The sequence below is a fragment of the Ranitomeya variabilis genome, chromosome 2 (genome assembly GCF_051348905.1).
Source record: "Ranitomeya variabilis isolate aRanVar5 chromosome 2, aRanVar5.hap1, whole genome shotgun sequence".
Classification (NCBI taxonomy): Eukaryota; Metazoa; Chordata; class Amphibia; order Anura; family Dendrobatidae; genus Ranitomeya; species Ranitomeya variabilis.
This window is the reverse complement of record NC_135233.1, coordinates 522,928,284-522,941,916: the sequence shown is the minus strand read 5'-3', so window position 1 is coordinate 522,941,916 and position 13,633 is coordinate 522,928,284.

Sequence of the window (13,633 nt, the reverse complement as noted above, 5' to 3'; positions counted from 1 at the left end):
GTGGTGTTGGAGCAAAGAGTCAGCAGGGGGAGCAGAGTGTAGGCCGAAGCCTGAACTGGAGGCATTTGGAGGTCTGTTGTGTCTGCGTGGTGTTTGCAGAACACGATGCCGACTACACAGCAGGGGAACAGCTGGCGTTGCTGAACCCCACTGACACATTGGCGGGTGTTTTTCTCTGTGCAGCCAGCACTTCCGGGTGCCAACTGGCATTGTTAGAGCCCAGGGTCAGCAGGAGGAGCAGAGGGAGCAGAGTGTAGGCCGAAGCCTGCACTGGCGGCAGCTTTGTGTCTGCGTGGCGTTTGCAGGACACGTTGCCGGCTACACAGCAGGGGAACAGCTGGCGTTGCTGAACCCCACTGACACATTGGCAGGTGTTTTTCTCTGTGCAGCCAGCACTTCCGGGCACCAACTGGCGGTGTTAGAGCCCAGGGTCTGCAGGAGGAGCAGAGTGTAGGCCGAAGCCTAATTGAACCAATTTTAAAGGTAACCTTTAACCCCCCCTCAGGTGTTACAAACTAGAAGAGCCACACCTTGGGCAGCAGTAGTGCTGCACAAGTCAAAGGTTGCTCTTTTAATTTTGTTCCTTGCACATGCTGAATGAAACACGTATAACATTTAGCCCCTTATACAGTCAAACTGTCTTGGAGGCGGGAGTTCCCTTCGTAATGAGACGCAGCACAGCTGTCAAAAATACCACCTTGGTGCTGGGCGCGGCCTCCTGAGTGTCGCATTTTGCTGTACAGGAGTCTGCGCTGTCGTGTTATCCCTTGGCCCTGCGCTGTTAGCACTGCCCGTCTTCTGACATCATTTAATGTCGGTCGGTGCGGTTCGCGATGCCCATGAATCCCAACCCCGCAGTGTCTTTTCATTAATTCACACTGCGGGGCTGGGATTCATGGCCTTGCGCAGTCAATATGTGCGGCGTCACGGCCGTGGCATGCTATTAGGGATCAGCTGACGGCGCACAGTCTGAAGAAGGCGGAGGGAGATGAGTGAGAGGCGGAGGTGAAGATATGCACTGCGCATGCCCATGGATCCCAGGCCCGCAGTGTGATTAAATCTGTAGACACTGCGTGGCGGGATCTCGGCCAGCGCGGCCGCACAGGCGCAGCCAGCCTGACACCAAATGATGTCAGAAGACGGGCAGCGCTAAGTGTGCCTGGCCACGGGATAACATAACAGCGCAGGCTCCGAGACAGAATCAAACAACGCTGAGGAGGTGGCACACGGCGCCAAGGGGGTAGGAATGACGGCTGTGCTGCGTCACATTACAAAGGAAAGTCCCACCTCCGGGACGGTTAAACGGTGTGAGGAGACACATTTCATAAGTGTTAGGTTCAGCGTGTGCAAGGAGCACAAAGAAAATAGGCACCTTTTCCTTGTGCAGCATTACTGCTGCACAAGGTGGCTCTTTTGGTAACAAACGCCTGGGGGGGGGAAGGTTCCCTTAAATTTCAGTTCTGCTGGCATGGCGGTCGCATGACACATTGCCGGATACACAGCAGGGGAGCAGCAGGCGTTACTGAACCCCACTAACACATTGGCGAGGTGTTTGGCTCTGTGCAAACAGCAGTTCCAGGCAGCAACCAGCAGTGTTGGAGCCCAGGGACAGCAGGAGGAGCAGAGTGTAGGCCGAAGCCTGCACTGGAGGCATGTAAATGTCTGTTAGTGTGCCAGCGTGGTGGTCGCATGACACGTTGCCAGATACACAGCAGGGGAGCAGCTGACGTTACTGAACCCCAATAACACGGCAGCAAGTGTTAACTGTGCATCCAGAACTTCCAGGCACCAACTAGCGGTGTTAGAGCCCAGGGACAGCAGGAGGAGCAGATTGGAGGTATTGCCGCAAACACAGCTGGGGAACAGCTGACGTTACTGAACCCCAATAACAGAGGAGCGACTGTTGACTGTGCGGACAGCACTTCCAGGCACCAACTGGCGGTGTTAGAGCCCAGGGACAGCAGGAGGAGCAGATTGGAGGTATTGCTGCACACACAGCTGGGGAACAGCTGACGTTACTGAACCCCAATAACAGAGGAGCGACTGTTGACTGTGCGGACAGCACTTCCAGGCACCAACTGGCGGTGTTAGAGCCCAGGGACAGCAGGAGGAGCAGATTGGAGGTATTGCCGCACACACAGCTGGGGAACAGTTGACGTTACTGAACCCCAATAACAGAGGAGCGACTGTTGACTGTGCGGACAGCACTTCCAGGCACCAACTGGCAGTGTTAGAGCCCAGGGACAGCAGGAGGAGCAGATTGGAGGTATTGCCGCACACACAGCTGGGGAACAGCTGACGTTACTGAACCCCAATAACAGAGGAGCGACTGTTGACTGTGCGGACAGCACTTCCAGGCACCAACTAGAGGTGTTAGAGCCCAGGGACAGCAGGAGGAGCAGATTGGAGGTATTGCCGCACACACAGCTTGGGAACAACTGACGTTACTGAACCCCAATAACAGAGGAGCGACTGTTGACTGTGCCGACAGCACTTCCAGGCACCAACTAGTGGTGTTGGAGCCCAGGGACAGCAGGAGGAGCAGATTTGTTTTGCCAGAAAGACAGCTGGGAATCAGCTGACGTTACTGAAACCCAATAACACGGCAGCAAGTGTTAACTGTGCAGCCAGCACTTCCAGGCACCAACTAGCGGTGTTAGAGCCCAGGGACAGCAGGAGGAGCAGAGGAACACCGCGTAGGCTGAAGCCTGATTGAAGCAAGTCGAAAGGGAACCTTTAACCCCCCCCAAGGCGTTTGTAGCTGAAAGAGCCAGCTTGTGCAGCACAAAGGATGCAAAAGGAAAAGGTGGCTCTTTTCATCATGCTCCTTGCAAACACAGAACTAAACACTTATAAAATGTGTCCCCTGAAACCGTGAGACCGTCCCGGAGGTGGGACTTTCCTTTGTAATGGGACGCAGCACAGCCGTCATTCCTACCCCCTTGGTGCCGTGCGCCGCCTCCTCAGCGTTGTTTGATTCTGTCCCGGAGCCTGCACTGTTATGTTATCCCTTGGCCAGGCGCACTTAGCGCTGCCCGTCTTCTGACATCATTTGGTGTCAGGCTGGCTGCGCCTGTGCGGCAGCGCTGCCCGAGACCCCGCCTCGCAGTGTCGTCTAATGTTATCCCACTGCGGGCCTAGGATCCATGGGCATGCGCAGTGCATATCCTCGCCTCTTACTCCCCTCCCTCCGGCTTCTTCAGACTGTGCGGCGTCACGGCCGTGGCATGCTATTAGGGATCAGCTGACGGCGCACAGTCTGAAGAAGGCGGAGGGAGATGAGTGACAGCCTGAGGTGAAGATATGCACTGCGCATAGATCCCAGGCCCGCAGTGTGATTAAGTCAGAAGACACTGCGAGGCGGGATCTCGGCCAGCGCGGCCGCACAGGCGCAGTCAGCCTGACACCAAATGATGTCAGAAGATGGGCAGCGCTAAGTGTGCCTGGCCAAGGGATAACATAACAGCGCAGGCTCCGCGACAGAATCAAACAACGCTGAGGAGGCGGCGCATGGCGCCAAGGGGGTAGGAATGACGGCTGTGCTGCGTCACATTACGAAGGAAAGTCCCACCTCCGGGACGGTTTTACGGTATCAGTGGACACATTTTATAAGTGTTAAGTTCTGCGTGTGCAAGGAGCTAAACAAAAATAGCTACCTTTTCCTTGTGCAGCATTACTGCTGCACAAGGTGGCTCTTTCAGTAACAAACGCCTGGGGGGACAGGTTCCCTGAAATTTCAGTTGTTGTGTCAGCGTGGCGGTCGCAGGACACATTGCCGGCTACACAGCTGGGGATCAGCTGACGTTACTGACACCCAATAACATTGGGTCGTATGTTTTGACTGTGCAGACGGCACTTCTGAGCCTCAACTGGCGGTGTTGGAGCCCAGGAATTACAGTTCAGGTGGTAGAAAGATGAACACAACAGGAGACCTGGATACTGTAGACAGTCACCCAATTATTTAATCAGGAAGAGGAGTGGCAAATTCCTGCAAGATCCAGGCCTGGTTCATTTTCAGGAAAGTAAGCCGGTCAACGTTATCGGAGGATAGTCACATGCGACGGTCTGTTAGTACACCACCTGCAGCACTAAAGCAGCGTTCGGATAATACACTAGCCGCAGGGCAAGCCAGCACCTCCAATGCATACTGGCTTAGCTCTGGCCATGTATCCAGCTTAGAGACCCAAAACTTGAAAGGGAAAGAGCCGTCTGGGAGAACAGCAAGAGGGCAAGACATGTAGTCTGTCACCATCTGACGGAACCGTTGCCTCCTGCTGACTGGAGCCGCCTGTGATGGTGTAGACATTTGTGGCGGGCATACAAAACTGTGCCGCAGTTGGGCCATACTGGTCTTGCCTTGGGCAGAGGCACTGCTTCTGCTCCCTCTTTGTGCAGAGCCTCCTCCACTGCCTGGACGCACTGAGCTGCTTTGTAAAGCACTAGCAGCATTTCTCTCAGTTGGACTGGAGAAGATGATGGAATTCACCAGTGTGTCTTGGTACTCCCGCATTTTACGATCCCGGTTCAACGGTGTGATGAGGCTTTGTACGTTGTCCCGGTAGCGAGGATCGAGGAGGGTGTACACCCAATAATCAGCCATGTTGAGAATGTGGGCGATGCGCCGGTCGTTTCTCAGGCACTGCAGCATGTAATCAACCATGTGCTGCAGACTGCCAACTGGCCAAGAAACGCTGTCCCCTGCTTGAGGCGTGAGCTCTGCCCGCTCTTCATCACCCCACCTTCGCTGTACACACTGACTACTGGACAGGGATTCAATCTTGAGGAGGATAATTTGCATATTCCAGGTGCCTTCTGGGAAAAGCGAAGAGTTTCCCTCAGCAAGAAGATCGGTGGGTACAGCCGGGACCAGCTGCTTGGAAAGCATCACCAAACCAGGGATTCAAGCTTGAGGAGGATAATTTGCATATTCCAGGTGCCTTCTGGGAAAAGCGAAGATTATCCCTCAGCAAGAAGATCGTTGGGTACAGCCGGGACCAGCTGCTTGGAAAGCATCACCAAACCGCGCGCCGTAAGGCGCGCAAATTTTTGCCTGTAGGACATTATTGCAAGAAAGCTTGGCTGAGTAGATTACACAAGAAGGAAAGCACACAGCAAGTCAGCAGGATCTGGGAGCAACATGGCAGATGTGACAACCTACATGGTGAGCTGCAGCATGTGCTACATGTTTGCAGATCGACCAGAAGAAGAATCCAATTTCACCTGTCAGAAGTGTAGACTAGTGGCCCTTTTAGAAGAAAAGGTGCGGGGTCTGGAAGAAAGAATTGCAACTTTGAAACTCATCAAAGAGAATGAAGACTTCCTAGACAGAACAGAAGCATCTCTACTGGTCACAGAAGGTGAAAAGTGTCAGAGAACCTCCAAAAGCAGATGAGTGGAAGCATGTGACCAAAAGAAGCAAGAAGACCATGGAGAAATCACCAACCACACAACTGAAGAACCGATATCAAATCTTTGTAGAGGTTGAAGATGGCACACCTAAGGATGAAGCACTACCAGCAAGCAAAAAAGAAAAGGGTACACAGCAACAAGTGACAGCAAAAAGTACAGCCAAGAAGCAACGAAGAGTGGTGGTGGTGGGAGACTCACTACTGAGAGGCACAGAAGCAGCCATCTGCAGACCGGACATAACCGCAAGAGAAGTATGCTGCCTTCCAGGTGCGATGATCAAGGATGTGACTGATAGGATACCAAAGCTCTTCAGCTCCAAGGACGTCCACCCATTTCTTCTGATACATGTTGGCACCAATGACACCGCAAGGAAGGACCTACCGACAATCTGCAAGGACTTTGAAGAGTTGGGGAAGAAAGTAAAGGAACTGGATGCACAGGTAGTTTTTTCTTCTATCCTTCCAGTAGACGGGCATGGCACCAGGAGATGGAACAGGATCCTTGATGCGAACAACTGGCTAAGACGATGGTGCAGACAACAAGGATTCGGATTCCTGGACCACGGTGTGAAATACTTGTACGATGGACTCCTCGCCAGAGATGGACTAAACCTCAACAAACCTGGGAAACACACATTCGCCAGAAGACTCGCTACACTCATCAGGAGGGCGTTAAACTAGAAGAAGAGGGGACGGGAAGAAAAACATTAGACTCGAACAAAGAAGACCCAGGAAAACATACTCAGAAGGGAGGTAAGAACATTTCTAAAACAATCCACAGCGAGGAGATTGGAACAAAACAAAATCCTCTAAACTGCATGCTCGCAAATGCCAGAAGCCTGACAAACAAGATGGAAGAACTAGAAGCAGAAATATCTACAGGTAACTTTGACATAGTGGGAATAACCGAGACATGGTTAGATGAAAGCTATGACTGGGCAGTTAACTTACAGGGTTACAGTCTGTTTAGAAAGGATCGTAAAAATCGGAGAGGAGGAGGGGTTTGTCTCTATGTAAAGTCTTGTCTAAAGTCCACTTTAAGGGAGGATATTAGCGAAGGTAATGAGGATGTCGAGTCCATATGGGTCGAAATTCATGGAGGGAAAAATGGTAACAAAATTCTCATTGGGGTCTGTTACAAACCCCCAAATATAACAGAAATCATGGAAAGTCTACTTCTAAAGCAGATAGATGAAGCTGCAACCCATAATGAAGTCCTGGTTATGGGGGACTTTAACTACCCGGATATTAACTGGGAAACAGAAACCTGTGAAACCCATAAAGGCAACAGGTTTCTGCTAATAACCAAGAAAAATTATCTTTCACAATTGGTGCAGAATCCAACCAGAGGAGCAGCACTTTTAGACCTAATACTATCTAATAGACCTGACAGAATAACAAATCTGCAGGTGGTCGGGCATCTAGGAAATAGCGACCACAATATTGTACAGTTTCACCTGTCTTTCACTAGGGGAACTAGTCAGGGAGTCACAAAAACACTGAACTTTAGGAAGGCAAAGTTTGACCAGCTTAGAGATGCCCTTAATCTGGTAGACTGGGACAATATCCTCAGAAATAAGAATACAGATAATAAATGGAAAATGTTTAAGAACATCCTAAATAGGCACTGTAAGCGGTTTATACCTTGTGGGAATAAAAGGACTAGAAATAGGAAAAACCCAATGTGGCTAAACAAAGAAGTAAGACAGGCAATTAACAGTAAAAAGAAAGCATTTGCACTACTAAAGCAGGATGGCACCATTGAAGCTCTAAAAAACTATAGGGAGAAAAATACTTTGCTTAAAAAACTAATTAAAGCTGCCAAAAAGGAAACAGAGAAGCACATTGCTAAGGAGAGTAAAACTAATCCCAAACTGTTCTTCAACTACATCAATAGTAAAAGAATAAAAACTGAAAATGTAGGCCCCTTAAAAAATAGTGAGGAAAGAATGGTTGTAGATGACGAGGAAAAGGCTAACATATTAAACACCTTCTTCTCCACGGTATTCACGGTGGAAAATGAAATGCTAGGTGAAATCCCAAGAAACAATGAAAACCCTATATTAAGGGTCACCAATCTAACCCAAGAAGAGGTGCGAAACCGGCTACATAAGATTAAAATAGATAAATCTCCGGGTCCGGATGGCATACACCCACGAGTACTAAGAGAACTAAGTAATGTAATAGATAAACCATTATTTCTTATTTTTAGGGACTCTATAGCGACGGGGTCTGTTCCGCAGGACTGGCGCATAGCAAATGTGGTGCCAATATTCAAAAAGGGCTCTAAAAGTGAACCTGGAAATTATAGGCCAGTAAGTCTAACCTCTACTGTTGGTAAAATATTTGAAGGGTTTCTGAAGGATGTTATTCTGGATTATCTCAATGAGAATAACTGTTTAACTCCATATCAGCATGGGTTTATGAGAAATCGCTCATGTCAAACCAATCTAATCAGTTTTTATGAAGAGGTAAGCTATAGGCTGGACCACGGTGAGTCATTGGACGTGTTATATCTCGATTTTTCCAAAGCGTTTGATACCGTGCCGCACAAGAGGTTGGTACACAAAATGAGAATGCTTGGTCTGGGGGAAAATGTGTGTAAATGGGTTAGTAACTGGCTTAGTGATAGAAAGCAGAGGGTGGTTATAAATGGTATAGTCTCTAACTGGGTCGCTGTGACCAGTGGGGTACCGCAGGGGTCGGTATTGGGACCTGTTCTCTTCAACATATTCATTAATGATCTGGTAGAAAGTTTACACAGTAAAATATTGATATTTGCAGATGATACAAAACTATGTAAAGCAGTTAATACAAGAGAAGATAGTATTCTGCTACAGATGGATCTGGATAAGTTGGAAACTTGGGCTCAAAGGTGGCAGATGAGGTTTAACAATGATAATTGTAAGGTTATACACATGGGAAGAAGGAATCAATATCACCATTACACACTGAACGGGAAACCACTGGGTAAATCTGACAGGGAGAAGGATTTGGGGATCCTAGTTAATGATAAACTTACCTGGAGCAGCCAGTGCCAGGCAGCAGCTGCCAAGGCAAACAGGATCATGGGGTGCATTAAAAGAGGTCTGGATACACATGATGAGAGCATTATACTGCCTCTGTACAAATCCCTAGTTAGACCGCACATGGAGTACTGTGTCCAGTTTTGGGCACCGGTGCTCAGGAAGGATATAATGGAACTAGAGAGAGTACAAAGGAGGGCAACAAAGTTAATAAAGGGGATGGGAGAACTACAATACCCAGATAGATTAGCGAAATTAGGATTATTTAGTCTAGAAAAAAGACGACTGAGGGGCGATCTAATAACCATGTATAAGTATATAAGGGGACAATACAAATATCTCGCTGAGGATCTGTTTATACCAATGAAGGTGACGGGCACAAGGGGGCATTCTTTGCGTCTGGAGGAGAGAAGGTTTTTCCACCAACATAGAAGAGGATTCTTTACTGTTAGGGCAGTGAGAATCTGGAATTGCTTGCCTGAGGAGGTGGTGATGGCGAACTCAGTCGAGGGGTTCAAGAGAGGCCTGGATGTCTTCCTGGAGCAGAACAATATTGTATCATACAATTATTAGGTTCTGTAGAAGGATGTAGATCAGGGGATTTATTATGATGGAATATAGGAATATAGGCTGAACTGGATGGACAAATGTCTTTTTTCGGCCTTACTAACTATGTTACTATGTTACTATGTTACAATTGTGTAACTCCCTCCTCTGGACGGATGTCTTCCTCCTCCATTGACTCCTCCTCATCCTCCTCACAAAGTGTTCCCTGCCTACGCATTTGTGAGGAACCACGTGGCGCTGACTGTCCAGAAGCTGATGGAAATGGTGAGTCCTCATCCTCCACCTCTTCCACAACATCATCCGTTAGCGCTTGCAGTGTTTGTTGAAGCAGGCAGATAAGGGGGACAGTCATGCTGACTAGTGCATCATCTGCACTCGCCATCCGCGTGGAATAATCGAAGGGACGCAAAACCTGGCAGACGTCCTTCATAGTGGCCCACTCTGTGGTTGTGAAGTCTGAACGGCGCGGAGTGCGACTTCTTTGCGCCTGATGCAGCTGGTACTCCATTACTGCTTGCTGCTGCTCACACAACCGCTCCAACATATGTAACGTGGAATTCCACCTGGTAGGTAGGTCACATATGATGCGATGTTCCGGAAGGCGGAATCGGCGCTGCAGAGCTGCAATGCGCGATCTTGCCGTGCTGGAACGCCGCAAGTGAGCACACTCTAGGCGGACCTTGTGCAGCTGTGCATCAAGATCCGGATAGTCCCTCAAAAAACTCTGCACGACCAAGTTGAGCACATGTGCCAGACATGGGATGTGAGTGAGGTTGCCGAGGCCCAGAGCTGCCACCAGATTTCGGCCATTGTCACACACTACCATGCCTGGCTGGAGATTCGCTGGCACAAACCACACATCGCTCTCCTGCTTGATGGCATTCCAGAGCTCCTGCGCTGTGTGGCTTCGATTCCCCAAAGAAATTAATTTCAAGACGGCCTGTTGACGTTTGGCCAAGGCTGTGCTCATGTCGGTCGTAACAGGTAAACGTTCACGGATCCATGTGGAGGTGGACTGTGACGGCTCCTGCAGCGATGTTTCTGAGGAACTTGTGTATGAGGAGGAGTCAATGCGTACAGACTGGATTCCTGCAATCCTTGGAGTGGGCAGGACACGTCCTGCGCCACTCACACGATCTGTACCCGGCTCAACAACATAAACCCAATGGGCAGTGAGGGAAAGGTATCGCCCCTGTGCATGGTGACTGGTCCACGCATCGGTGGTGAGGTGGACCTTGCTACTGAAGGCGTTCAGTAGCGCGTGTTTTATGTGTCCCTCCACATGCTTGTGCAGGGCAGGGACAGCTTGCCTGCTGAAATAAAAGCGGCTGGGCACATTGTACTGTGGGACTGCCAATGCCATCAAGTCACGGAAGCTGTCAGTCTCCACCAGCCTGAATGACAGCATTTCCAGTGACAGAAGTTTGGCAAAGCCTGCAGTCAGAGCCTGTGCTCGTGGGTGGTTTGACGAGAATGGCCGCCTTTTCTCCCATGCCTGTACTACCGATGGCTGTAGACTGGGCTGGGAGTGTGAGGATGACTGGGAACGTGGTGCTGCCGGTGGAATTACAGTGGGTCTCTGGACAACAGTGCCAGAGGTTCTTCCATGGCGATCCTGGGAGGAAGCCGAACCAGCTGTGTATGAGCTGGAGGAAGAGGCAACACGAGCTGAAGAGGTGGTAGCTGCCGCTGTTTGTTGGCCTAGCTCTTCAGTGTGTTTTTGTAACTCCACCTGGTCCGCACATGTTTCCACATATTTGAGGTATTGAGGCTGCTGACATTTCTCCCTCTTTTGATTTTCTGATGACACACCTTGCATTTGACAAAGCAAATGTCATCTGCAACTGTGTCAAAAAAGGCCCAGGCACTGCAAGTCTTGGGAGCGCCCTTTTTGGCTGTTGGAAGAGGCATGCTCCTAACGGGTGCCGAAGTGGAGGCTACAGGCTCCGCAGTCTTCCCCCTCCCTCTCCCTCTTTGGCCCGTTCGGGGAATCTCTTCTTCAGAGCTGCTCCCACCACCTTCCTGTCCCTCACGCCACGATGGGTCAAGGACCTCATCATCTACACTACCCTCTGCCACCAACTGCTCCTCCTGGGTAGTCTCAGCAGCACAGCACGCACCAGAAAGTGGCACCTGAGTGTCATCAGCGGATGCGTACTGCGGTGTGGTGACCGGAGGCACTGGCCCACCCGCCTCTTCAGACTCAGAGAGAAAAAGCTGTTGGGCATCACTGCACACTGCCTCTTCTTCCATTTCTCCAATGTTGCTTGGCTGGCCCCCTGTTTCCAAGCCAAGAGATTCAGAGAACAGAAGTAGAGACGGCTCCTGTCCTGGGCTCTCTGACTGCCTGGGCAATTTGGCAGGTGGTGAAGAGACAGATGGGTGCTCTCCAGTGCTCTGTGCCTGAGAGGATGTGGCACTAATTGAAGTTGATGCGTTAGCTGCCATCCATCCGACAACAGCTTCAATTTGGTCTTCACGCAGCTATGTACGGCGCTCTCCGACAAAGCTGCGCATGAAGGACTGTTCCCTGCTGAAACTTGGTGATGATGAGTCACTGGTTCCCGCAGCAGGCACATAATCCCCACGTCCTCTCCCTGCTCCGTGCCCACACCCACGTGCCTTACTCCCTGCCTTCTTCATCTTGGTTGACTGATAAAGATAAGCAGAAAAGTACTAACGGCTTAGTGTGCTTATTCCTGAACAGCTCCTAACAGGTATAAGAAACACTAATTTTCTAAAGTGTGGACTAGACTTTAATATGACCTAATGTGGCCTACACAACTGTAAAGTGGTGTATTTGGTGAACTTTATTATTTATTTATTTTTGGGGGGCTGAACTGACTACAGGGCGAGCTGCACTCACACGGAGACCGTGCAGACAGCCGTAAATGGCGCTGCAAGGCCCAAAAAACCTCCTCTACATTATCTTATGTAGTGTTTTTCCACAATTTAGCTGGATACGGGTGGAAAGCCACTAATAGGAAGTATTTGAAAAAATGTGCAGTGGCCTGCACTATTTGCAAACAAGGACAATGTATTTTACGGTATGAGGCAGTGACGCACCCTGAGCTGGATACAACCGGCTGTGGCTGCACACAGACTACAGGGCGAGCTGCACTCACACGGAGACCGTGCAGACAGCCGTAAACGGCGCTGCAAGGCCCAAAAAACCTCCTCTACGTTATCCTTTGTAGTGTTTTTCCACAATTTAGCTGGATACGGGTGGAAAGCCACTAATAGGAAGTATTTGAAAAAATGTGCAGCGGGCTGCACTATTTGCAAAAAAGGACAATGTATTTTACGGTATGAGGCAGTGACGCACCCTGAGCTGGATACAACCGGCTGTGGCTGCACACAGACTACAGGGCGAGCTGCACTCACACAGAGACCATGCAGACAGCCGTAAACGGTGCTGCAAGGCCCAAAAAAACCTCCTGTACGTTATCCTATGTAGTGTTTTTCCACAATTTAGCTGGATACGGGTGGAAAGCCACTAATAGGAATTTTTAGAAAAAATGTGCAGCGGGCTGCACTATTTGCAAAAAAGGACAATGGAATGGATAGAACAGTATGCACTCACACACACACACACACAGAGACCTTGCAGATCGCTGTGAAAACAGCGCTGCAAGGCAAAAGCAAGGTGAACACACAGCGGTTGCTAAATTAGCCTGGGAAAAGCACAAAGAAGCAAATCGCTATCTCAACTGGCCCTCAGTCAGAACACAGCGTCCTATGCCTAACTGAATTCACAGCAGAGTGAGCCAGAAAGGGCGGCAGCGTTTTTTATAGTGCATCATGACATCATTTCAGCAGCCAATCACAGCCTTGCCAGTAGTTACATGCCCACCATGCTGAACAGGATGTGCCCACACTTGTAATCATTCCTCATTGGCTGAATTCGTGCTGTTTGAATTCTGGGAACTTCCGATTCCGGTATCCGATATGCGGTAAGTATCGGATCTCGGTATCGGAATTCCGATACCGCAAGTATCGGCCGATACCCAATACTTGTGGTATCGGAATGCTCAACACTACTAACTATTATTATAAAGTAAATTAAGATTGACAAGCTTAAGTAATAAGAATTGATGTTTTTGGCATTCACGACATGCGCCGTACATGTATTGCGCATGCCGTGTCTCCCCCTTTGATGTGGGCTCCGGCGCTGACCCCACATCAAAGTCGCGACATGTCAGCTGTTTTGTACAGCTGACATGTGCGCGCAATAGCGGCGGGTGAAATCGCTATTCACCCGCCGCTATTAACCTGTTAAATGCCGCTGTCAAACACAGACAGCGGCATTTAACTACCGCATCCGGCCGGGCGGCCGGAAATGACGTCATCGCCGACCCCCGTCACATGATCGTCCTTGAGACCTCTATGGTTACTGATGCCGGCCTGCTGTGAGCGCCCCCCTGTGGTCGGCGCTCACAGCACACCTGCATTTCTGCTGCATAGCAGCGATCTGATGATCGCTGTTATGTAGCAGAGCCGATCGGGCTGTGCCTGCTTCTAGCCTCCAATGGAGGCTATTGAAGCATGGCAAAAGTGAAAAAAAAAAGTTTTTAAAAATGTGAAAAAAATATTAAAAATATAAAAGTTTAAATCACCCCCCTTTCGCCCCAT